Consider the following 26771-nt stretch of genomic DNA (forward strand, 5'->3'; position numbering starts at 1 on the left):
CAATTTTTATTTGGAATGACATGGGATTTCACCTAGAGTCTACGGTTCAAATTTGTGATCTCCAGTCTGGGTCTTTTCTGAATGTGAGCTTGTTACTAATTCTCTCTGAGCTCCACTAAACACACACACACACACACACACACACACACACACATATATATAATATATATATATAAAATAGAGCTCATTGTGGCCGTCAGGATCAACACATGGAAATACCTCCATCTTAAACTACTTGCAGAATGACATGGGACAGTTTTCCAATGTAACTGTGCAATGGAAAGGAACATGCTCTAGTTGGGAAAATAGTTTTCTTTGCCTCTCCTGGCATTTCCAGGCCCTGTGCTCAACGATGCCAAGGTCATAGAGGTCATCATACTTAGTGTTGCCCTCATGCAGTTCACTGTCTGGAACATAAAGATCCCAAGTGTCACCCTCCAAAGCACAGGTCTCTGGGAATTCCCATTTTTCATTGGTGGAAAGAACTCATTCCACAGGCCAAGTGATTTGCTGCTTCCATAAGGCCAAGTGATTTGCTGCTTCCATAAGCACATGAATGTAACATCGAAGTACTGAGGAAAATGCCATGGCAGAAGTCTGTCATGAGCAATTAAAATGTAAATAGTCTTTGGATTTTATTCTAGAAATAATATATAAAATAGTAATACAGAACAACAAAAAGTAGAATAAAAATCTAGACATTAATATGCTGTGAGAGAATATTAGAGCATACAACAAGGTGTGATGCCCATGTGTCTTATGGAGACAGAGCATGGTGTTTCTGAGGGGTCCAGGGCTCTGCACACTTGAAGCTTCCTACTCCATGGCCCACCCCTGGACACAAAAACACAAAACAGAGTTCAGAACAACACTTTCCTTCTTTACCTTATGAGGAATATCCAGGATGACAGATGTGTTTTGTGGTGAAGCAGGAAGGGCATAGTGTGTTCAGCACCATGCAGTGCTACTCCGAGAGAAGAGGAGAATTCATTTCCTTAGCTGCATACAGAACACTGGCAGGGGACTTAGGCAGAGAGGAAGAATGCAGCCAATTCCATATGCAGGGAAGATACAAATGCAGAGACTAATGCAATTTGGCAAGATCACAAAAAATTAACAAGAATTCTCCATAGTGAATGCAGAAGGCACAGCTCTGTTCTGGGACAAAATTCGTAAGTGGCAACATATTTACATCCTACTTCCTAATCTTTTCTTTTGCATTTATTCCAAACTCATACATCTGGCAAAGATTAATTTCTAAACGTCTGTTAAAGTCCAAATCAAACCTTTTGGTGTCGGGAGCATGGAAACCATATGGAAATTTTCACTCTCTTATGTCCAAATTTCTATAAGAGGCAGAAGAAAGCACCCAACATAAGCTCGGAAGGTAGAGTCAAGAGACCAAGTGAAGATTATGGCATCCACAAAAGAGCACTAAGAAAGTATTCGACTCAGGAGAATGGGGATTGACTGTCAATCCCAATTCAAGCTAAATCCATGTTGTAAGCACAGGGTGGACCCATGATTTAGAAACGGATCTAACTAAAGCTGAGTACTGTCTCTGAGCCACACTGTTGCTGTACTGCTGGGAATTAGCCATTCAGATAATTCCATGTGTTGAAAGCAGGCTCTCTATTCTTTTACCAGTTTCATGTGTGTTCACATATCCCAAAAGGGCAGTGGGCACTGGGAAGACAAGGACTGATGGTCAGAGAAGGGATGGGAGAGTACTGTTGGGTCTTTAAGCACATCTGTGAATTTGTAGATGATTTTATGGCCTTTGCTGAGACTACCCACTCTCCTTATGACTTGAGAGACTGTGAGGGCAGTTTGTCTGGAGCGCAGGCACCCACATCAGTCAGGCTGGTCCAGGTATTAGCTCAAAGCTTTAGTCTCAATGGTCCCTGACATCATCACTGGCATTAGGCGAAGACCATGGTTTCTGGAACAGCACTGTGAAAACACAGTCTACCCAAGACCTTGAGAGTGTCTGTAATGATAAACATTCATGGAACTTAACTTATAATTGTATACCAAGTATACAATTATACTTGGTGCAGATATGACCTTGTACCAAAGAGAATATAATCCACTCAGATACTGGGATCTTGGAGATTTTAGCACAATATAGGAAATCCCAAAATAGAGACAAGAGGAGTTTCTTAGAGAAGCTGTGCGACCAGGCTAGGAAAAGGAAATGGCGGGGTCATTTGTGAAGAATGAAATGTTTGAATGCCATTTCACAGAATTAAAAGGCACTATAGCATCTAACAGAGATAAAAAGTTCTGTGGGTGTGGAGGTGGGGTGATCCATGCAAAAGTATAGAGGCCTACTGTAGTGATCAAAGTTTTGATTTTGTGACCAGCTATCTGAAGTAAACAACCTTAAGGAGGAAGAATTTTCTTTGCTCATGGTTTTTGGGGCCTGGGGAGTGATGGTGGAGCAAAGCTGCTCACACCATGGTTACCAGGAAGCAGAGAATGTCCTTGCTCACTTGCTTTCTCCTTGCCTCGTGTCCTTTGTCCCTCCAGATAGCAAGATTGTCCCTCAGGCTCAGGGTACATTTCTATCATTAGCAATCGTCATAAAACAATTTCACAGACACACCCAGAGGTGGGCTTTCCAATACTCTAGGTGTGTCTCAATCTTATCAGGTGAACAATCAAGATTAAACATTGCAATTTATTGGGACAAAGGAGGAGAGAAGAATGCAGAGCCATGATCAGTGCACAATGATTGAACCATGTAGCTTGAGATGCAAAACATTATAATGATGTCTCCTAGCACCCTGTGTTGTACTGGCAAGACAGCGTGTGGGCAAGCTCATCCTGTAACAGTGGTGTGAAGCACAAACAGCAGCAGCAGTCATAGGCATTATGACTGTAATAGACATTATGACGTGCCAAAAACTGTACCAGGAATCATGGGGGTGTGTCATGTTTATAGTAACATTATGGCTTTTCCAATAATTCCCACCTCTTATTCTTCCAAAATTAGGAACATGCTTCTTTACATGAGAACGAACATTGTGGATACAGTTGGTTAAAGATCCTGTCCCAGGAAATGAAATTACAAAGGTCCTTGTAAGAGAGATAAAGACGTGAGTGTGTGTGTGTGTGTGTGTGTGTGTGTGTGAGAGAGAGAGAGAGAGAGAGAGAGAGAGAGAGAGAGAGACAGAGATAGAGACAGGGAGACAGGGAGAGAGAGACAGAGAGACAGAGAGAGACAGAGAGACAGAGAGAGACAGGAAGATCAGAGTCAGAGAGAGAAGAAAGGAGATGAGGCATGAGATGAGGCAGGACCATTCACAGCTATGGGTGACTACAAGCCAAGGAGTGTAGGCAGCCTCTAGAACCTGAGAAAGGTGTATATGTGGAGTCTTCCTTGGAGTCAGCTCTGCTAATCCACTTTATGTTTCCCACCTCGAGCACTCCACTGTAAGATAATAAATACATTTAGACCGTTTTCGGGCACTCAATACCTGGAAATGACATTACACCAGAGAAAGGGAACTAATACATATTTTAAATGTTTTCATCCTAGAACTGGTGAGGTAGCATCCATGCTTGCTGACAAGCGTGAGGACATGGCTTTTATCCCTGGGACCTGCATGATGAAAGAGAAACTGAATTCCTACAAGTTGTCTTCTGACTTGCATGTGTGTTGTGGTGTGGTGTACACATATACACCACACACACACACACACACACACACACAAATGTATTAAAAATCATAAAATGAATAAATTTAGTTTCATAAAAAAAGATAAACAGGCAACATTGGGAGCATTTAGGATGGCATGGCCTTAGATGCCTGCTTTTAAGCCCAGCAAGAGGCAGAAGCAGACAAATCTTTATGACTACCAGAGCTGTCTCCATAATAAAGATAAATAACATGGAGGATGTATGTATGTATTAGCTTACATGTGTGTATTCACATGTATATGTATACACACATATGTATATAAATATATGTGTGACATAAAAATTAAAAAGAGACTGTATAAGAGAAGTGTGGGATCAAGGAATGAGAGGAGGATCATGGGGGAAAGAAAGGCAAATAATGTCTTTGTGGAAAACAATTTAACTATGTAAAGACGTGTTACATTTGTTTATGCGGTGAAATATTGCTTTAACTGTGTAAAGGTGTGTCACATTTGCTTATGCTCTTTGAAGAGGAGCAGTCACAATCCTGGCCCATCCATGCCTCCTTGAGTGCCTACATTGGCATTACCCCTTAGCGTCTAGATCAGCACCAGGCTTGGGCACATGACTTGTACTGGCTGTAAGCACCTCTAAAACTCAGAGCAGGACCTGAGCCATGTTTGCTTACTAGGATGTGGTCTCTTGCTTTTCTCAGAATCCTGTATATGACAAACTTTGACAAGCTTACTAGATGCTAAATGGCACAGCCTATTTGCCTCATCCCCTTGTCAGGAGTGAGTGAACCGCTACGTATGAATTGCGCCAAAGTGATGCTCTTCAGCTCAAGAAAACCGTCAGCTGACCTGTCATGAGTGGTGACTCATGAGTGAGACTAGTCCAGACTGGAAGAATCATATGGCTGAACGCAGAGCAAAATTACTGATCAGCATAATCAAGAACTAAAATAATGATAATCATTATCATTACCGCCACCATGGCACTCAGCTTCAGGTCGGCTCGTCATGCAACAAAGCACGAGGGATAATCTTTCCCGTTGCATTCATAAATGCTCGGCTCTTGTGTCATCTTCATTAAAATTAACTATAAAGTCACACAAGCAAAAGCAAAGAAAGCCACAACTCATCCCTTATAAGCAGTGACTATGGGAAAACAAATCTCACTACTAGGATAATGTTTGTGGGGCACTTGCTGCCGCTCACATGCTACATCAAACCTAGTCCTTGGCCTCATTTGTATATCCAGTTATTGGAACGATAGACAATATATGCCACTTTATCTCTTTAACTCATTGTCACCCTTTGCTTACACTGCCCTGGGTGTGCCTTACCCACTTCACATCTATATTTATGTTAAAGTATATTTAAGGTGCTTTTCTTTGATAATATACAACAGGAGACCCAATTTTAATAAGCTCATGAATTTCAAAGTGTGGATATTGTTCAGATGCATAGAAACCAAACATGCAATGCAATCGTATATCATCCACCACTTGGAGTCTTGGTGTATGTTCACTTGACCCCTACTGTCTTGATTTCCAAACTTCCACATCACATTACTATACACACACACACACACACACACACACACACACACACACACAGTGAGTTTATAACAACTGCATTACAGCACTCCAGTACAAGACAGTCCTGTGGGGATAGCTTAAATTGACCCAAACTTAACTGAGTTAACAGAGACACTCCCCTCTTTGCTGACTAGTTATGACCAGGGCATTAAATCATAGTGTGATTATTTTCTAAAATCCCCCATCAATAACCCTACAGACAGAACTAGCAAAGGAAGAGACATGTCTCAAACATATGAAGATCTAAAGAGTGTGATTAATACCAGAATAGCAAAGCAATAGGTATCTACTATGGTTTCTCTCTTGGTTCTCAGTCACAGGTTATTCTCATATTATTTCAAAACTATCATCCTAATAGGATAAATCTTCTACCATAGAGCTCAGCAGCAGCTCTCAAATTCATCTTTGTTCTTACTCAAAAGACTAATGTCTATCTGTCTTAGCAACTTATATTTATAAGAAGGCTAGAGTCAGGTTTTGTTTTTCTATCTCAGGGTCTGGCACATGGCAAGAAACCAAAAAAAAATATAATTGTGGATGATTAAATAAACACAGACCATTAAGGCATGGAACCAGCAAATAAGTTTATGGGTGACCATGTTCTGTCTGAATGGATCATGTTCATCCCAATTGTGAAATAAGGAAAAAAATAAAAATGTTAGGAAATGTCTCCAAGTTCCACACAACTGGTAAGTAGACTCAATCTATCCTGATTTTTACTTAAGAATCTTTTATAACTATTGGGCTCTGTTTATTTTGCTCAACATTTCAACATACAGTGTGGGAAAAAAACAGAATAATAAACAGCTTTGCCAAAAGAAAAGGTGATAGAGCACATGCAGGTCACTGTTCTAGAAAATAAATCTCATGCTGCTTGAGAAAAGCAGTAAGACTAAGGATGAAATGACTGGCACTCATGGGGCTGATTTTTCTATGTAAGTTTTCTGTTAAAAAATGAAAGCCATAATCAACCATAAGACTACACTTAATGTACCTATTAGATATCTTTTGTTCATACATCATCAGAGCCCAGTAGTTTAGACACTACTTTTATGACATCTTTAAGTCCAATAGAGAATGTCCTTCTGATGTAGGTTACATCAAAACTGAGTCATCCCTAGGAATGTAGAGCTGGAAAGGAAATCTTGGCAGAAGGAAGTAGCATATGGAGGACTTTGAAGAGACAGGTTGTTTAAGGTTTTCTTGAACCACCTGAATTCTCCTAGATATCCTTAGCCCAAGTTTCACTATCACACCCATGGGATCCAATATTGAGCCAAGAGAAGAATTTTTTTTCCTAATAGTTACGTGTTTATGCTATTTAGTCCTCTTATTATATTGTAGAGTATGTCATAAACAGCTGCATAAAATGTCATGACCTGGTAATATGCATTTAAACGTTAATTTTGATATTAAAATATCAACATTAATGACTTCATTAAAAAATACCTACAGATCTTATGGTATAGAGTGAATGTGTTGACCTTCTTTCATTTATTCATTACAGGTGTGAACATCAAGTATTTAAAATTTTCTTTTTTTATTAATTTATAAAAATTTCCACTTCCGCCCCTCCTCCCAATATCCCCCCACTCCTCCCACTCCCTCTCCTCCTCCCTCTCCAGTCCTAAGAGCAGTCAGGGTTTCCTGCCCCATGGGAAGTTCAAGTTCCTCTCCCCTCCCTCCAGGTCTAGGAAGGTGAGCATCCAAACAGACTAGGATCCCAAAAAGCCAGTACATGCAGATGAAACAAGTCCCAGTGCCATTATCAATGGCTTCTCAGACAACCCCCATGTCAGCCACATCCAGAGAATTCGGTTTGATCACATACTCATTCAGTCCCAGTCCAGCTGGCCTTGGTGATCTCTCCTTAGATCAGTCTCCTTGTATCAGTGGGTGAACACACACCTCGCAGTCCTGACTTCCTTGTTCATGTTCTCCCTCCTTCTGCTCCTCATTTGGACCTTGAGGGCTCAGTCCAGTGCTCCAATGTGGGTCTCTGTCTCTATCTCCATCCATCGTCGGATGAAGGTTCCCTCTGATTCTGACTTCCTTGCTCAAGTTCTCCCTCCTTCTGCTTCTCATTTTGACCTAGGGAGTTTAGTCCAGTGCTCCAATGTGGGTCTCTGTCTCTATCTCCATCCATCGCCAGATGAAGGTTCTATGGTGATATGCAAAATATTCATCAGTATGGTTATGGGACAAGGCCAGTTCAGGCACCCTCTCCTCTGCTGTCCAGGGAACAATCTGGGGACCTCTCCTTGGACCCGGGAACTCCTCTAGAATCAAGTCTCTTGCAAACCCTAAAATGGCTCCCTTAGTTGAAATATATACTTCCCTGCTCCCATATCCATCCTTCCTCCCTCCCCCATCCCATTGCCCCAAGCTATCTCCAATCCTCCCCTAATCCCTTCTCTCTAACCATCTCCCCTTCCTACCACCCCCCACCCTCTCATCCTCCCACTCCCCCATGCACCCAAGTTTGCCTGGCAATCTTGTCTACTTCCAATATCCAGGAGGATAACTATATGATTTTCTTCAGTTTCACTTTCTTATTTAGCTTCTCTAGGATCACAAATTATAGGCTCAAAGACCTTTAATTATGACTAGAATCCACTTATGAGTGAATACATACCATATTCCTCTTTTTGTGTCTAGGTTACCTCACTTAGTAAAGCATTTTCTATTTCCATCCATTTGCATGCAAAATTCAAGATGTCATTTTTTACCGCTCAGTAAAACTCTAATGTGTATATGTTCCACACCTTCTTTAACCATTCTTCTATTGAGGGGCACGTAGGTTGTTTCCAGGTTCTGGCTATTACAAATAGTGCTGCTATGAACACAGTTGAACAAATGCTTTTCTAGTATGATAGGGCATCTCTTGGGAATATTCCCAAGAGTGGAATTGCTGGGTCCTGAGGTAGGTTGACTTCCAGTTTCCTGAGAAACCGCCACACTGATTTCCACAGTGGCTGCACAAGTTTGCATTCCCACCAACAATGGATGAGTGTTCCCTTTACTCCACATCCTCTCCAGCATAGGCTATCATTGGTGTTTTTGACTTTAGCTATTCTGACAGGTGTAAGATGGTATCTCAAAGTTGTTTTGATTTGCATTTCCCTGATCGCTAAGGAGGTTGAGCATGACCTTAAGTGTCTTGGCCTTTCGAAGTTCTTCTGTTGAGAATTCTCTGTTCAGTTCAGTACTCCATTTTTAAATTGGGTTAATTAGAGTTTTAGTGTCTAGTTTCTTGAGTTCTTTGTATATTTTGGAGATCAGACCTTTGTCTGATGAGGGGTTGGTGAAGATCTTCTCCCAGTCGGAAGGTAGCCTTTTTGTCTTACTGACAGTGTCCTTTGCTTAACAGAAGCTTCTCAGTTTCAGGAAGTCCCATTTATTCATTGATTCTCTTATTGTCTGTGCTACTTGGGTTCTACCTAGGAAGTGGTCTCCTGTGCCTATGTCTTGTAGACTACTTCCCACTTTCTCTTCTATCAGGTTCATGTGGTCAGATTAATGTTGAGGTCTTTAATTTATTTGGACTTGAGTTTTGTGCATGGTGATAGATATGGATCTACTTTCATTCTTCTACAGGTTGACATCCAGTTATGCCAGCACCATTTGTTAAAGATGCTATTCTTCTTCCATTGTATACCTTTAGCTTCCTTGTCGAAAATCAGATGTTCATAGGTTTGTGGGTTAATATCCGGGTCTTCTATTCGATTCCATGGGTCGACTTCTCTGTTCTTATGCCAATACCAAGCTGTTTTCAATACTGTAACTCTGTAATAGAGTTTGAAGTCGGGGATGGTAATGCCTTCAGAAGTTCCTTGGCCCAGAAAATATATTCAACAAAATTATAAAATTTTCTTTGTAGTGTTTGCATGGTGTGGTGGCTGGGACATCAAAACCAAAAGAGTGAATGTTTTATGTCATAGCTCAGCTATCGTGTGTGTGTGTGTGTGTGTGTGTGTGTGTGTGTGTGTGTGTGTGTGTGCTTAGACAAGGTACTTAACTGCTGCTTTCTTGAGTTTTCCACCTATAATATGGATTTAGGAGCAAAATTATCATGATGGTTAAAAGAGATAAAGTAGTTTGTACCTTTATATAATGCATTACCTATCATGGCACCAATTCTTTTATTTAGTAAAGATAATAGATGATAATAGATAATATTTTCCAATAGCAAAATCTAACTTGAACTAGTGGGAGTAAAAGAAAGACTTGTTAAAACAATATAGTTTACAGAAACTAAAACCAGAAGGAGGCCCAAATGTGGATAAAATGTGCTAAAAGGGTCATCATGGTGGTTTGAACAGGAACGACCCACATAGGCTCATATATTTGAATGCTTGGTCATTACAGAATGGAACTACTTGATACGGAGTAGGAGGTGTGGCCTTGTTGGAATAGGTGCGGCCTTGCTGGAGGAAGTGTGTCACTGGGAGGTACACTTGGACATTTCCAGAGCCCAAGCCAGGTCCAGCTGTCACTCTTTTCCTGTCTGCTGACTTGGATATAGAACTCTCAGTCAGCTCTCCAGCTCCATCCCTGCCATGCTTCCCACCATAATGTTAATGGACTAAACCTCTGAAATGTAAACCAGCCACAGTTAAATGCTTTGCTTTATAAGAGTTGCAATAACCATGGTGTCAAGTCACAGCCAGAGAACGGTGACTAAGACTGTATGTGGTCACACAGTCTTCTGATGAGTAAAACTTTCTTTTCTTATGGTCCTGCTGGAGTAAAGAGAGGCACAATTAATTCTTTCATGGTTTGCTTTTTTCAGTTAAGCTAGAGAATTGGTTCACCTATAACAGATAGTTTAAGTTTCTCTGGTCCACAGTCTAAACCAAAAGCTCATCCTGTCCCAAACAAATGTAGCCAGGAACTGGAATGGATTTGTGCATTAAGCATTTTCCAGATCAACGATATTATTTGAGTAGGCAGGACAGGAGAATTTAATTTATAAATAGAAAAGAGAAGCACCATGTGAAAAAATTAATAGTAGCTTTATACCGCACATTGTGGTAATATTTCTATAACAGAATTGAAGAAAACTTTTCAGTCTGTTTTACTTGACTTCACAACAATAGCACAATTAATTGAATTACTTTGAATAAAATTACTATCTCTTTTATACTCCTTTATCCCCTTTCTCTGCTGTACTCTGTATTCCCTCTGCAAACTAGCAGCTGAAGGATGAATTCTCTCTCTGCCCTTCATGCTTTTCTCTTTGCATGCTTTCTTCTAAATGTCTCCATTATCCAGTACTTTCACAAGCCGTGCTCCACAATGACCCCCAGCTGGACTTCTAAGGCCTACACAGTGCTCCCAACATTCCCACTGTACTCTCACAGGTTTCTGGAGCCGAACATTTCTGAAGCCGAACACAGGGCTTCCCTTTGGATCTTGTTCTTCATCCACTCTTCTATCACTTGGTTCTTGATGCATGCCCCTTGCAGAGATAGCAGAATGGAAGATGGGTTTCCATTTTATTAAAATTTCTGCCTATAGTAATTCCAGAAAGAGGAAAAGGAATTCCTTGAACTCACAGGACTAGTTTGGGATCAATGATCCTGTGAAATGCCAAGCAAATAGTTTATGTAAGATTTTTCAAGTGTATTGGTCCCTTCAGAGCTGAAATATTGGTTGACAGTGTAAATAATTCAAGAGGTGATGCTTAGTTGCTTACATATCAGCTCTAAGTTTGTATGAAAATGTTTATCCAGATACTGGGCTGCAGAGTTCAGCGGTGCTGAAGGACATAACTCTCCCACAGACAGGGAAGTGACAGACTTGGAATTGGAGGCATTATCCTTCTAACGGGGAAGGCTGTAAGTCTACAAGCATTAAGGAAATGTTGGAAGCAGGAAACTAACAGAACCAACTAAGTTCTGGTTGGAAATGTACTCCAGCCCCTGTGTCATTCTCAGCAGGAACTCAGTGCTGTGTGAAATGAATAAGGAGCTGCTGCAACCCACAAGTCCCTAGCATCACCGTGACCGTACAGCGATGAAATGATCAAGAAATGTACCCCATGCCCTGTAAAGTCACCTTTGAACTGACACTTGAAACAGAAGAAACCAAAAATGAAGAGGCAAGGCACCTCCTGAGGTCTAAACTTTGATTTGTGGATAGCATTTTCACATTTTAGAAAATATGTTGAGGAGTTTTTATGTAAAGGTCTTTGGAAAAATTAGATATATTGTTTTGGGACAAAAAGTGAGTTTCCACTATGAGCAGTAAATAGTAATGCTTAGATAACACTGTTGTAATGTGATGGTAGATGGGCTAGCAAGTTGAAGGAATTACAGAAATCATTTACCTCAACTTTGCCATTTTGTTTTTAATGAATCAGTTAGAAAGGTCAGTCTATAGGACAAGTCTGTATAGAATAGAGACCATAATTCTTGTTAAGGGAAACCTCGAATCCCAGTTGCCTCTATGGAAAGTTCACCTTTTATTTTTTCCAGCTGATTAGAGCAGCCAGTATGATTTTATTATAACATTTCTTATGACAACAAAATTCCATTCCCCAAATGGCTATTTGTTAACTTGCTTTATAATAATGATGAACATATACTTTTATTTCTAACTAAAATGTAGATAATGACAGAGGTGATGATGGTGATAGTGATGATGATGACCAGAATACATCAGCGAGAACTGCTCGTTACCATCATGTAGGTGAGAGCTTACTTTCGCTTCTCCTAAAGTCACAGATCCAAAGTATAGGTTAAGAATGTTTGCGTTGATTTGGGTAGGTGCATTTCCAGTTCTGACCATCTGCTTAGCAGCTTTCCGAACTTGCATGAATGTGGTGGTGCCTCTGGGAGAGGTTCTTCATCTGTCATGTCATTCTCTGACTAGTATAGACCTGCCAGGGTCGTGGGGTTAAATTGTGAAACTCTAGTGAAATCTAGGGTCAAAGACTGTCAGGATTTCAGTTACTGCTATCTATCATGTACTGTGAAATTCCACCCTTAGAATATATTATTATCTAAAATATATCTTAGTGTATTCACTTCTGATACCATAGGTAATTTAGTGTTCTACTTTGAGCTGTTCTTTTGTGAGAGGACATTTTCATGATATAATATTCAGATTCAGATATCATTTGTCGCTAAAAATAAAAGGGTATGTGTAATCAACCCTCTTTGTTGACATTTAAGCTCTTTCAACATTTTTCAATTACAAATAATTTTGTGATGAATGTTTATAACTAATCTCTTTTTTAAGGACATATTTCTGGAATGGAAGTATTGAATTAAATATTATAGATATGTATAAAGCATATGATACATATTGCTGGATTGCTTTCCTAAGAGATTGCATCAATTTATACAAAATTACTAATGCATACGATTTTGTCATCTCAAAGTATACTTGAAAATATTTCATGCTACATTTTTAAAAATATCTTTGAAATTTTGATATTAAGCAATGAGATTTCTTTGTGATAATTTTAACTTTTCATAACTTTAATTATTAGGAATTTTGAACATCTTCCTAATGTTTTAATAATAAATCCATTTCCACTATAAAAAAGCTGGTCTTTACTCATTTGTGCATGAACAGTAAAGTTATTCTCTTCTTGGTTTAAGTGTGCTGTATATCATTAATGATAATTTATCAGGTTCCATATTGCACACACATAAGGTTTTCCATTATTAAACTTGCATGGATCTTTGATATACACTAGTTCTGCCTTCATAGTGTTATTTAATATGCTTGCAGTCCAATCTGAACATCTCTTCTTTGAGATTCCTTTACCTATCCTGCGCTTATAAAGGACTTTTGTTTCTAGACCATTAATTCTCTAAATACAGTCTTGAGAAGCCCAAACCCAGGATTACCAGACATTTTTCTCTTTTTTTAATTTCCTTTTATTTAACATGCCAACTTCAGTTCCCCCTCCTTCCCCTTCTCCTACCATCTGCTCCTTTGCCCATCCCTCCCCATCCACTCTTCAGAGGGAGTAAGGCCATCCTTGGAGAGTCAACGAAGATCAGACATTTTTCTACAACTCCCAATAGTAAGGAAACATCTTGAGGGTAAATCTGGAACCTACAGTGGGTTAATTCTTTGTAATTTTTATTTTGTCTCACTTTAAAGAACGAAAGAGTTCAGTGATTTGAGTTGCTATAGTCTACCAGCTGTAGTGTATTTAATGATTAATATTAGCATTTTATTTTATTAAGTAATATATGACAATTTCCACTCTAGAAGAGCAGTTAATGCACACACATAAGATATATGTCACATATATGTACCTGTGAAAACATGAAATGGCAATGATTTACGGATTCAGTATCTGATCTGTTGTTTTCTTTCTTCCACCTCTCTGTTTTGGTTAGAACCACACCTATAGCTGTTTTCGTAGATTTATGGCATTTTAGTATCTGATAAAATTACTTCTCCAAATTACACCACTGTTTAAAAACAATTCTTTGCTATTTTTACATTCTAATATTCTATGGGATAAATTTGAATTAATCTTCACTATATTTGAATTAAGTAGACAATCTGTCATAATTTTGATAGAAATTGCATTCTACTTTACAGCTATCTGAAAAGAAATAATAGTCTCAAATTTTCTCATCCAGAAGTATGATTTCTATTCTGATTATTCAAGTGTGTTATTTTATGTTCCTCAATATTATAGTGTGTTTTTAACATAAACAGCCCAACCATTTCTCGTTGGAGATGCAGCTAAGTATTTCAGTCTTCAGCTGTGATTAAAGAGATGTTTCCTGAATTTAAATATATATAGTTTGTTTAGTTTACTAAACTCTTATTGAGTTCAACAGTTCCTTGGGTAGTTTCCTTTGGTTTGCGATCCACCTGTACTGGTCACCATTGGCTGCAGGACAAATTATAGCCAAACTAAATGGATTTAGAGACTGATATCTCACAGTGTGTGTGGGTCAAGAATCCCATGCAGCTTGGCTGGCTCCTCTGTTCAGAACCTCAACTGCTATAATCAGGTTGTCATGCAGGAGAGCATGAGTCATCTTTAAGCTCAGCAGGCTGAACCTCTTCCGAGCTCACCCATGCAGTTTTGGGCGAGATTCTCTTTGTTATGCTCTGACGGACTGAAAACCTTGGCTTTTTGCTCACTAATGAGCACCAGCCATACTTTGTTTCTTGCTACAAGCAGTGTCCACTGGAAGTCTGATTCATGCAAATGAAAAGAGAAAGAGTGCATGCATGGGATTGGAGACAGAGAAGGAGGCAAAGAGATCATGTGAAAATAAAATTGTATAGAGCTGACTCCGGAATTGCTATTCCACCATCCTTGCCATACTTTGTTGGTTAGAAGTCAGTCCCTGACACCTTGGTTGGTAAGGTGCTTGCTACGCTAATGTGACAACTAAATTGAGATCCTAGCAGTGACATAAATGCAGGTACAGAGATATGCATCTGTAATCAAGTGCTGGGAGGTGGAGACAAGCAGATCCCTAGGACTCACTGGCCAGTAGGTCTAGTCAAATTCATGAGCTCCACCTTCAGTGAGAGGACTTGCTTCAAAAGATACAATGGAGAACTATGGAGGAAGACATTCGACTTCAACCCTAAGCCTCCACACACATTTGCACTGTATGCACATGCGCACACATGTACGAAGAGGCCCATATATAGCCCACACAAACACCATACACACAGACGTGAATCTCTGGATTTGATTATCCCTATACTAAAATGAAGGAAGCAACACAGAAACAAGAACAAGGAAGGTGAGGATCTCCTGGCACCCATACTGGAACTGCTCATGGAGACCCATTTTCCACTCTCTGGATAAGTAATTGCAATCATGATTTTAATCAAAATCATTTGCTATAAGTAACCAAAACAAATTTTGCTTGAATAAAGGCCACAAATATTGGTTTTTCTGTATAAATAAAATTAAAGAATGGTTGACTGAAGTTCTGGCTGATGTAATAGAGACCCAAGTTATGGGCATAATGTTCCCAAACCTCATCTGACCCACAGCATGATTGGCCATTGGACAATCCTGTCAGACCAGGGTATAGCCTCATCATACAGTCTTACCTTCTCATGCAATGTCAAACCTAGAAAATGGAGCACAGGACATACTTTAGAAAATTTATATTTAAATTCCAGCATATGCAGAGTGGAGAATGACATTTTCTTCTCCGATCTCCAAAGCAGAGTTGAGTTGTATTTTATTAGTGAAAGAATTAAGTTGCTGTCTCTTTCATTTCTTTTGAAATTGGGAATCAAAAGTTCAAGGGGTCTCTACAGCTTTCAGAAGTTTTCAATCCAGGACTCTATAAGCACTACAGCAAATGATACTAATCGCTTAAGGGAGTTCTTGGAAACCAAGTGCTTTATTCCATCTTCAAGGGGAAAGAAAGAAGTCAATGATTCCCTCTTGCAACAATAGACACTTTCCCTTGCACCCAGTTGAAAGGATAAAATGAAAAAAGTGTTAACTGAGAATTGACAAGTGCTTGTGCTAGGCCGCCAAAGCAATGTGATAATGAACTCCAGAAGTTTTCAAAACGTCTGCCCTGTTACCATATTCACTCTGTTGTGACACAGATTTTCTCAGCCAAACCGCGACTAAATTTTTCTTTTTCTTCTTTTCTTTTTAAATTTGTTTTAACCTTGCAAATTAGGAGGTTGTGCCTAGGAATAATGAAAGCAATTTGAATTTAGGAGCAAATATTATGTGATGGAGAGGATACAACAAGGCGTTGTGATTTGCACCTGGATTTAAATCCAGTTACACTGTTCCAAGTTCACTGTCCTGACAATATTGAAAAAAAAGGTTTATGTGTCTGTTCCCATAATCAGCAATTATAACCTATAATATAATGTAATCTCCCATTAAGTCACTCAGCACATTCACTGAGCAAGTAATTATGTAACTGACACCAGTTTTTAACTGTAGACAGTATAACACACAAAGCAATTTCCTAATAAGGATATATAAATTATCATATGCATTCAATCATGATAGGAGGTAAACTATGCTCAGGGAAGTCTTTCCATAAGAATAGAGTCATGTTTAAACGTCACAGATTGGAAGGCTGAAGTCAGGAGAGCAGACATGGTTAGCCTGAGTTAGCACAATTTGATTTTATTTCTGGAAATTCAGCCTGCAGTTAATTGAGGTAGTCTGTATTGATGCGTTAGCCTCCAGACTGTGCAGCTGAAGATATTAAATTCCTGGCATCCATTAGTTCATCTTGTTCCAATTCTGGATCCAAAACAACCCTGGCTTGGAAGTCTTTTGACTTCTTGGCTGAGCATCCCTGAACTTTAGAGTTTTGATAACTCCCATATCCCACAGAGCTGGAAATCTCATGTATTAGTTAATTTTCTTGACACCGTGACCAAATACCTGATTTAAAAAACAAAAACAGAAGCAAAGACCTTCAGGGAAGGAGGTTTTATTTTGGATTACAGTTCAGGGGACACAATCCTTCTTAGAAGTAAAGGAATGAGAGCTGGACCGGTGCCTACTTACTTGCTGGTGTGGGAAGTCCTGCTGTATATGTGTAGCTTTTGTTGGCTAATGAATAAAGAAGCTGGCTTGGTCTGTGATAGGGCAGAGTAGAACTAGGTAGTTAAAACTAAACTGAATGCTGGGAGAAGGAAGGTTGAGTTGGGGGATGCCATGTAGCTGCCAGAGGGGAAAGATGTGAGCTGATAGCTGGAACCTTGCCAGTAGGCCATGAGCCTCGTGGCAAAATATAAAATAATGGAAATGGGTTAATTCTAGATATAAGAGCTAGCTAGCAATACACTTAAACTATTGATCAAACAGTATTGCAAATAATATGGTTTCTGTGTGATTGTTTCGAATCAGGGTAGCCAGAAATGAACAAGCGGCCTCCTACAACAGCTTGTGTCATGTGTTTACATCTTGGCATACAGGAAAGCAGAGAAACTGGAATGCACACAATGAGTTGGATTTCTCCTCCCTCATTTTTATTCAATCTTGCACTTTAGTTCATAGGATGGGGATCTTTGTTTCCTGGGCAACTCATAGCCTTTAGTTAACCCCTTTAGAAATACTCTTGTAGACATACTCAAAGTTGATGCAAGCTAGTCAAGGTGGCAATGACCATTGACAATTATACAAAGGCGTGCACAGACCATGCACTGAGAGAAAAGCTGTGCAAATACAACTAAACAGTGAAAAGAAGAGGGGAATACTTGAAATCTACAGTTCCATGTATTCCCATCTACTGTCCCCACTCATCATTCCAACCCAACTCTAATCCAGTTACTCCTCTGCATGGACTGGTTTTCCCATGCTTTCAGAGGAACACCAGCATCCTTGCAGGAAGGGATGATGCCATGGTCTGGCTTCTGATCTTATCAGCTTTTGCATTGCAATTATAATTCTTTTCAGAACATCCTAGAACAACTGAGTTTATTGCTTTTTGAGAATTAGATTGTACTCTATGATGCTTTTGAATTTTCATTTGTTCTTCTATCTAGCTGCAACATGGTTTTGCTCCGAACATCTCCAAGACTCGCCTATTCATCATATGAGCTACATCTTTGATCTCCCCATTTCTAGTCATCCAATAAATACTCCAGTGATACAGGTGACATGTGTGACCCAGCACCTATTTGCTTAGTCCTCCATACTGAGCCCCATCATGGTGCTCACTGTCCTGCATCCTTACACTACTGTATGGCTTTCTGTCTCTCTCATTGTCATTAGACATGGATTTCTAAAGACAAGGATGACTTTTAGACCACTTTGGAATCTCAAGGCCTTGAACTGTGCCAACAGAGAAAGCACCATAAAACACCTAAACACATTGGTGGACCGATATTTAGATGGCAAACTTCTGGCCTAAGGAGGGACTGAAGAAAATTTAGACTTCTTTCTAGTTTTATTGACACTCAACGTTGCATATATTTAAAGGTGGTGTATGTGTGTGTGTTCCTGGCATGTATTTGCCTATGTGTACATGTGTATATGAGTGTGTAAATGCCTCTGTGTGTGTATGTGTGTCTCTGTGTGTGTGTTTGTGTATATGTGAGAAAGAGAGCACAGATACATTATTTCAGTATTAATTTACTAAGTGTCTCTAATTTATCACTCCAGTTTATTCAATTTTGCTAGATTCTGTGCTTCCGAAGATTTATTCACTCCTTTCAGTTTGTATGCTTTGTTATGTAATTGTCCACTAAAGTCTCTTCTAATCCTTTCTGTTTCAAGTATAAGTGTTCATGCCTCCTCTTTCTGATGATAAATTTCAGTCTTCTCTCATTTGCAGCAGCTGACTGGCTTAACCAAAAGTTTACTAATCTTAACTCTCTTCAGAGGAAAGAGCAAAATCCCATTTCTGCAGATCTTTCCTGCTACTAGTCCAGTTATTAGGAATCTGAGGGTCAGGCAGGGCCTGAGCCTCGGACAGATCTTGGGCTCTGTTGTACTGTTCTAGACTAAAACATGTGTTACCGTGTCATTTTCAGAGAACTACTGTAATAACGCGCCACAGGCCATTGGTGACAGATGTGCCATGTCTATTCTTGGGCAGGAAGTCTCAGTTTCAGGGGTCAGCAGACTGGTTTCTTCTGAGAGCTCTAAGGGAAAAAACACTTCCTGAACCCTTTGGCTTCTACACCAATGGTTATCTGCTCCCGGTGTTCCCAACATTCCCTTCCCATTAGGAATTTCTGCATACAAATTTCTTTTTAACAAGGACACCAACAGGTTGAGAGATGACCGTTCTCCAGAATCATGTTTGCTACGCCCTTACTTCCTATTAATAATATATTCTGAAGTGCTGCTAGTTAGGGAGGAAATGAAGATTTTAGAAGGCCACCATTTCAACCATGTCAAACCTGTTGGAAAAGGACACCTCCCAGAATTGATGTTTAACAGGGACCTGAGAATCTGAATGCAGTAGGATCTTTGATTTGAGTCAGAGAAATATAAAGTAGGCTTGTTGGTTTACAAAGCAAAACCGTGTTCAAGAGAAAGCATTATATGAGCTGGGTCTGAGAAACAAGGCTTAAAGACCAAATGTCACATCCCAGGGGAAGAACACAGATGGAAGTTAAGAGGATAGATTTAGCATTAGAGCACCCTGAGTGCCTATCTCACATGACTATTTACAAAGCAGGTAAACCCAAGACACACTTTAAATCTCTTCCTGCATTTATTTCCTTCATTTCTAGTGAAGATGACAGAAAATAGAATAGCCCTAAACATGTGCTTGGCTCAAAGCAATCAAGACATAGGCAGAGATATAACTCACCAGATGCAGCCTATAAGCAGGGGGGTGATATGCGGAGAAGGTTCTACAGAGGGATGCCTATGTGGGCCCACTGGAAATAGTCGTTAGAGTGATATAGAAAGTTCCATGGTTCTCTCCAGATTCCATCAGGGTGGAAAGAACCTTGCCCTGTGTTTGAGAATATGAGGTATGAACTGGTCATGAGCTCCTGTCCTAAGGTAGCTTCTCTAAGTTATTTTTTGGGGAAAGGCTAACCTTACATAGCTACACACCTTCACCCAACAAACAGGAGGTGGAAAAAACACCTACCCTTTCCAAAAATAAAAGTGATTCCTTTGACAAGTGTGTAGTCCTTTCCTATTTGTTCTGGTACAAAACACTCATTGTGGCAACTACTATCATGAAAGGAAAAGTCAGCAGCCTCTGTAAAAACTAGTCCATGATGATGCTCTTGATTTGAGACCTTTCATAAGAGAACATTTCACTATAGGAAGGATGCCATATGTAGATTTCTCTGGAAGTAGCTGTTTATAAAATAAGTGCTTTTTCTTTTTAGAGCATTCCATTGTTCTCACTTTGTCTGAATTTTCTTTAAAAACTTCCCCTAATAAGAAAACTTAAAGAAATCTAGAAAATTGTTGTAAGGATGAAGTCATCAACAAAGTTTACACTTGAGAACCACACCATTAAGTTGCAAAAAAACTTTGGGATTTTGTATTGGGTTTCATCCATAGTTTTTCTGAATAATGTTTATGTGATGGATACACCTTGTGAGAACCAAGCTTTACCTCTTCTTTCTCATACAAGTGTGCAAGGTGTATATGCAAAGGAATATGCACATTTACATATATATGGGCATATTTGTGCTTGCAAGTATATGTACATATGGAAGTCTGAGGTTGCATAAGAAGATTCTTTTGATTGCTCTCAAAAGATTCCTTGACATTCCTTGACATTGAACCTGAAGCTTGACATTTCAGCCATCTTTTTCTGAGGACAAATTACCTTTGACTTTCCAGTGCTGAAATGACAGGCAGGTCACCATGCTCTCTAGCATTTGTGTGGGTTTTGGGACAAGATCTTTAACCAATGGGCCATCTCCCTAGTCCTACCAGTTTTACCCTTGGAGAAATTCACCCAACAATTTCCCTATCCTATTAAGTGCTGAACATATTTCTATTCTTTCTAAGGTCTATGGTTTGTTTTTGCATGACAGCATATGACTTTTCCAAAACATGTTAGTGAGAGGTGTCATGAGATACCACACATATCTTCTCCTTAGTCCCTTGGTTCAATTTAGAAATTCATTGGAGAAAGTCACAAGGTCCTCTGAGGGTTTTGAAGTCAGAATACAATCAGCTTCAGCCCAACCTGCTCCATTACCATCAGTCTGTAACTATGAGCCAGAGACACAGACAAAGGTGAATATAATTAGCATGCAAGGTCAAACAGTTTCTGCAGAAGTTGGTATCTACTGTTGAAAGAAGAAAAATAAAGCTGGACACAGGACACACCTGAAACTCACTAGTTTCAATCAAGGCCAGTGAAGGATAGCAACTTATCCATCATAATAAAGATAATGAGGATAATAAAACAGACCTTTACACATCCAGTGATGGAAGACCTACAGTATATGTGAAAATGAATATTGCTTTGTATGGGCTTTCTTAAATGACATGCACAGAGAAACTCTGTCTCAAAGGAGACAAAATGTAATCTACAAAGCCAGTAACTCAGTGGAAGTCACGGAACAGAATGTTCCATATGCAGATCTGGGAACTGATGCTTATCTAACCTTTGAACTTTTATCCACTCTTCACTTGTTGTGATCTTGAACAAAATAAATACTGCTTCTTGGTGTTCTCATCTATGGAATGAAAATTGACTTATTTGTGCATCAAACAAATGTCTGTTAATTTCTCACTTTATTCCTGATGCTGTAAACATATGCAAAAATCATATTTCTGAACTTTATCTTCTGTGAATTGGGGGAATTATTGGAAACAAATGATACATATTACATCTGTGTTTATATTATGGAGAAAAACAAATGGGGATTATAGTTACAGGGGAGAGACTCATGACTTACACAAAAATGGAGAGTGGGGCAGTCTTTACCAGGATGGCAGGTAAAAAGAAGTCAGAGGGTATGAAATTTGCTGTGAACATATCCATGTGTAGTGATGAGGCTAGCAGGCCTGCTTTTCATCCCGCCCAGTTCCCGCATGGCTAGCTTAGCCCCAGAAATAATTACACGGAAACTGCATTTATTTAAACACTGCCTGGCCCATTAGTTCCAGCCTCTTTTGGGCTAATTCTCACATCTTGCTTTAACCCATATTTAGTAATCTGTGTAACACCACGAGGTGGTGGCTTACCGAGAAAGATCCTAACCTGTGTCCATCTAGGGTCGTTGAATCATGGGGTCTGCCTGCCTCTGCTTTCTTTCTCCCACAATTCTGTTCTGTCTTCTTCACCTACCTATGTTCTGACCTATCAGACCAAGTAGTTTTCTTTATTAATCAACCAATGAAAGCAACAGATAGATAGAAGACCTTCCTACATCATCCATGAGACAAGCCTCCTGGTCAGATGAACAGTAAACACCCAAGAACATTGCTAGCATATTTGACAAAATTAAGGAAAAGAGGCCACTGTGGTTGGATATAGTAGTAAGGAGACGTTCTTAGTAAAAGATAACCAAGCAATATTGTTCTCAGCATATTCAGTACATTAAGGGGCATGTACTTTGAGTAAATGAGAAGACAAATGGGGTTCTGAAAGAATTACTAGCATTTGACATATTTTAAAAGGGTTATTCTGACTGTGAGGCAGAAAGGGAGCTATGCATAGTGGACGAACTCGGGAGTAGGTGGCTGACAGCCATGATTGGAGCTAAAGATGACTAGCTGGGATGAAGGCAATGGCTAGAGAGGAGGTATTTAGTGGTCAAATGTTGGGTGTAGCATAGTAGTTGATTGTCTTCCACAGGCCATTGCAGAAATAAGTAAATAAATTACTGTATGTACACACTCCCAGCAATGTCTTGTTAGCCACAGTTCTTGTAGATGCTCAGAGAGACTGCTTTTCACATTCTATTGAACTTTCCTATCATGAAACCTAGATTTTGAATATTCTTGTTCCTCTTTACCCTCTGTTCCCATTCTATCTTTTCCGCATGTATCTATGCATCCATTCAACATCATGGCATTATAGTGGTTAATCAAGTCTGATCTGGAGCCAAATGGATTATACTTTAGATATTGGCTATGCCATTAAACAATGGTTTTACCATGAGTAAGACTGAAATCTGAAATCCCCAGCTTCTTAGAGCTTTAGACTTTTTATTCCTAAAATGAACAAAATAATGATATCTATGTTGTGGGTTGATTTAAAGGTTTAAATAATTATAAAATCCTTTATCTAGGGTCTGTGTCATAATTCATCAGGTAAAGGTATTTACTGCTAAATCTGATGACCTGGGTTTGATCCCCAGGTCATCACATGCACATGCATACACACACACACACACACACATACACACACACACACACACACACACTAAATATATAAGTTCTTATTTTAGTGCTTGAAATTGCATCTTTATTTATAAAGCCTGGTTGCCTTATCTAATACATCATTAAATCTCTATTGTCATTAGTAATTACATAGTATATGTAAGTAATGTAAAATAGACTTCCATAGCCCAAGATCTCCTATAGTTCATGATATAAAGAAGATCAGGAGTGGAAGCAACAGATGGATGACAGAGAACACTGTCAAAGAAAAGCATAGATTATTGCCAAGGGTACAGTCCAGTCACTAATTTAGACAAGGATTCCTGGAGGAAGAGGTATTTAAACTTAACCTGTCACTGATCAGAAGTCATCCAAGAAAACTTCCAGTTTGGGAAGTTAAATGGGTTTCCCAATAACTTTTAGGAAAAATAATAACAGAAACAAAATTCCAGAGGCAAGATAGAAGAATATTACATCAAAATGGGGGAGCTTTAGAGAATTGCAGAGAATCCCTGTGATAATAAGGTAATTCAACTTATGAAATTAAGGAAATATTTGAAAGCCAAATTGCATCCTTCACAGTTATTCCATATGGCCCCAGAAGGAGCTCATGATTATAGCACCTGCCTTTACTAATGTCCCAATAATGACATCAATTAGGAGGAAAGAAACAAATTCGCCACTTGCTGCTCTACACCATACATTGCCTCTCCATTTGCATCCTCTCCCACTACTTTCCTCAGCAGCAGAAGATCTCAGTCTCTCATAGCTTCTCTGGATTCTGCCCCTATGCGAGGGTTAGTTTTAATTGTTGGCACAATCTAGAATCACCTGGGAATGGAATCGCAATGAGGGACTATCTAAATTAGATTAGCAAGAGGGTATATGTAGCATGAGGGGGTCGGCTTGTTGGGGTATCTGTCCCTCCCAGTACCCCACAACCGGCAAATCCCAAAGAGAAAATCAATCACACATAAGACTCCATAAGATCTAAACTGATTGGCCCATTAGGTCAGGGTACTTATTAGCGCTTATAACTTATGTTACTCCATTATTTTGATCTATGTTAGTCACGTGGCTTGGTACCTTTTTCAGCTGTCAGCTTACATGTTGCCTCTTCGGTGGTCTGCGCAGGAGTGGCACAGGGACCTTTTTCCTCCGTAGCCTTATTCTATTCTCATTGCCCCGCCTCTACTTCCTGTCTGGTTGATCTGCCTATACTGCCTGCCTGGCCAATCAGCGTTTTATTAAAATATGATTGACAGAATACAGACAATTCTCCCACACCATTTCCCTCTTTTTTTTTTAAACAAAGGAAAATACCCATAGTACATTTGTTGGGAATGTGGGCGTAGTATTTTAGGCTACTTCCTGCTGGTTGGGGGCGCTGATAATCTTATGGGGACCTAAAGAAAATTTAGAGTTATAATCAAGTCCTTACTGGAATATCCTGGGAGTCTTGATCACCTCAGGCAGCAGTCTTGAATCTGTTCTGGATGTAGAATTCAGACATCTGGGCCATCTGTTTCTACCAGAGATTTTTCAGGTGGCCTTTTTTGATCAAAGGTGATTTTTCTTAACTCTGAATAAATCCACAGCCTCTCATTTCCTGTGGAAACAAAAGCAAAATCTCTTCTCCAGAGTAACATACCTTTTGACTTCAATTTTGAAGCCAAAATATTTTTAAAATACCTGTCTTGGATTAGTTCAGCAGCATTTATAAACAAAAGTCTTTTAGCAGCTGTTGCTCCTTCCTCAGCAATCAAACAATTCAAAGAGAGCATAATAGCACACAGTATCAAGATTCTCTGTGTATTTTCCATTTTTATGCAGCTTTATTTTAACCTCTATTTCTCTTATTTTTACTTTTTGAGGCAGTTTCTCTGTATATCTTTGTCCTGGAATAACTGTAGACCAGGCTGTCCTTGAACTCACAGAGATTCCTCTCTCTCTGCCTCCCCAGTGCTGGGCTCAAAGGTGTATGCTACCACACCTTGAACTCACAGAGATCTGTCTGTCTCTGTCTCCCAGGCATTGGGATTAAAGGCGTGTGCTACCACACCTTGAAGTCACAGAGGTCAATCTCTACCTCTGTCCCTTGAAGTCACAGAGGTCAATATGCCTCTGCCTCCCAGGCATTGGGATTAAAGGTGTGTACCACCACACCCTATGACTGTGGAAGTTGTCTTGATCCTGGTTTTGGAGATGAAAAGAGCTTCTCACTGAGGGTGGAACCATTACGGAAGCAGAGGATGCTAGCTTCTGTGAAAGCAAGCTGGGCACTATCATGCCTTTTCTCAGTTCTGTCTGCTTCTTCACAATGGAAGCAATACGACAAATTGTCTCTATGACTTCACTCCAAAGAAACTGTGAGCTACAATGATCCCTTTCTCCCTGACATTGCTTTTGCCATGATATTTTATCACAGCAATGGGACAAGAGATACCTGATATGCATATATCCTCTCAATAAGCATCTTTATGAAACTAGACATAACGATGTCATTTCTACCTCTGTTACTTCCTATAATTTGCCAGTCTTTGTACCATTGCCCCTTCTGACCTCACCTGGCCACATTCAGCAGCATGCAACACATCTCCCTTCATTTTCTGTTCCGTGTGCAGGTCAGCGATAAGACCATTGCAGTCAGTCATCATTTCAAACTTTATTTTTGTTATTTGTTTCTTGAAACATGTCTGTTAATTTAGTCCAAACTGCTCTCAAACTTGTCATCTTCCTGCCTCTGCCTTCTCCTCCTGAGTACTGAGATTACAGTGGTATGCTACTACACATGTTTCAGATTGTCAAAGATCCAAATAGAGCGTATATCTGGTTTGCCAGCCTTCTCTGAAGCTTTCTGTAGCTACTCACTTCTGCATTGCAGTACAGAGCTAGCTGCAGACAAAGCATGAACAAATGCCTGTGGCTATATTCCAAAAGCACTGTTGATAATTAGTTGAAGTCAGACATCAGATGCGGGATTTTCTTTTAATTGTTGTTGAAGGATTGATTTTGCTCTCTCTCTCTCTCTCTCTCTCTCTCTCTCTCTGTGTGTGTGTGTGTGTACATGTGTATACACTAACACTACAGGGTCTGGTTTTTACCTACAATTTTACATGGTGATTCACTCATGTGTGCAGTGCAAGTATTTTGCTCAATGACCCATCTCCCAAACTACGATAATTTTTTTTACTTTTTATTTACTGCTATTGAGTCTAGTATTTGCTGTGTAGTCCAGGAGGCACTTGAACACAGGGAACCCCACTGCCTCAGTTTCTCAAGTATTAGGGTTATAGGCATGAACCAGAAAGCCTAAGTTGGTTCTGTTTTAATGAAAACCTCTTAATATTACTCTAGAACCACTCTTCATGCCCTCTGGAGTGCTGACCATGGCCAACAATGAAATATCTTCTGTATTTCTTTTCACTTACAGCTGAAACTACATTCCTCTGGATATGTCTGTTTTCCTATTCTACTTCCATAATCCTGCCTATATAAGTATTTTCTGTCTCTTATACATGCCCAAGTTTGGTGTCTCTTCTGTTAAAGTTGGCTGATGTTTTGGTCCATCTCTATCGTCAGCCCTATCACACTATGGTCTACTTCACAGCATAGCATATTTCCAAAATGAGAGAGAAGCTCTTGGACACTGCTGTTTCTGCAAATAGAGCTTGTTATAGAAGAGACTTGTCACTGTGACTGAGAAACTAAGACCTTTGTTCTTGATTTCAACCATCACCACTTCACCCGTTAAGAAGTTGGGTA

This window comes from Myodes glareolus, chromosome 8, assembly GCF_982192425.1.
Source record: "Myodes glareolus chromosome 8, mMyoGla1.1, whole genome shotgun sequence".
In the NCBI taxonomy this organism is placed as follows: Eukaryota; Metazoa; Chordata; class Mammalia; order Rodentia; family Cricetidae; genus Myodes; species Myodes glareolus.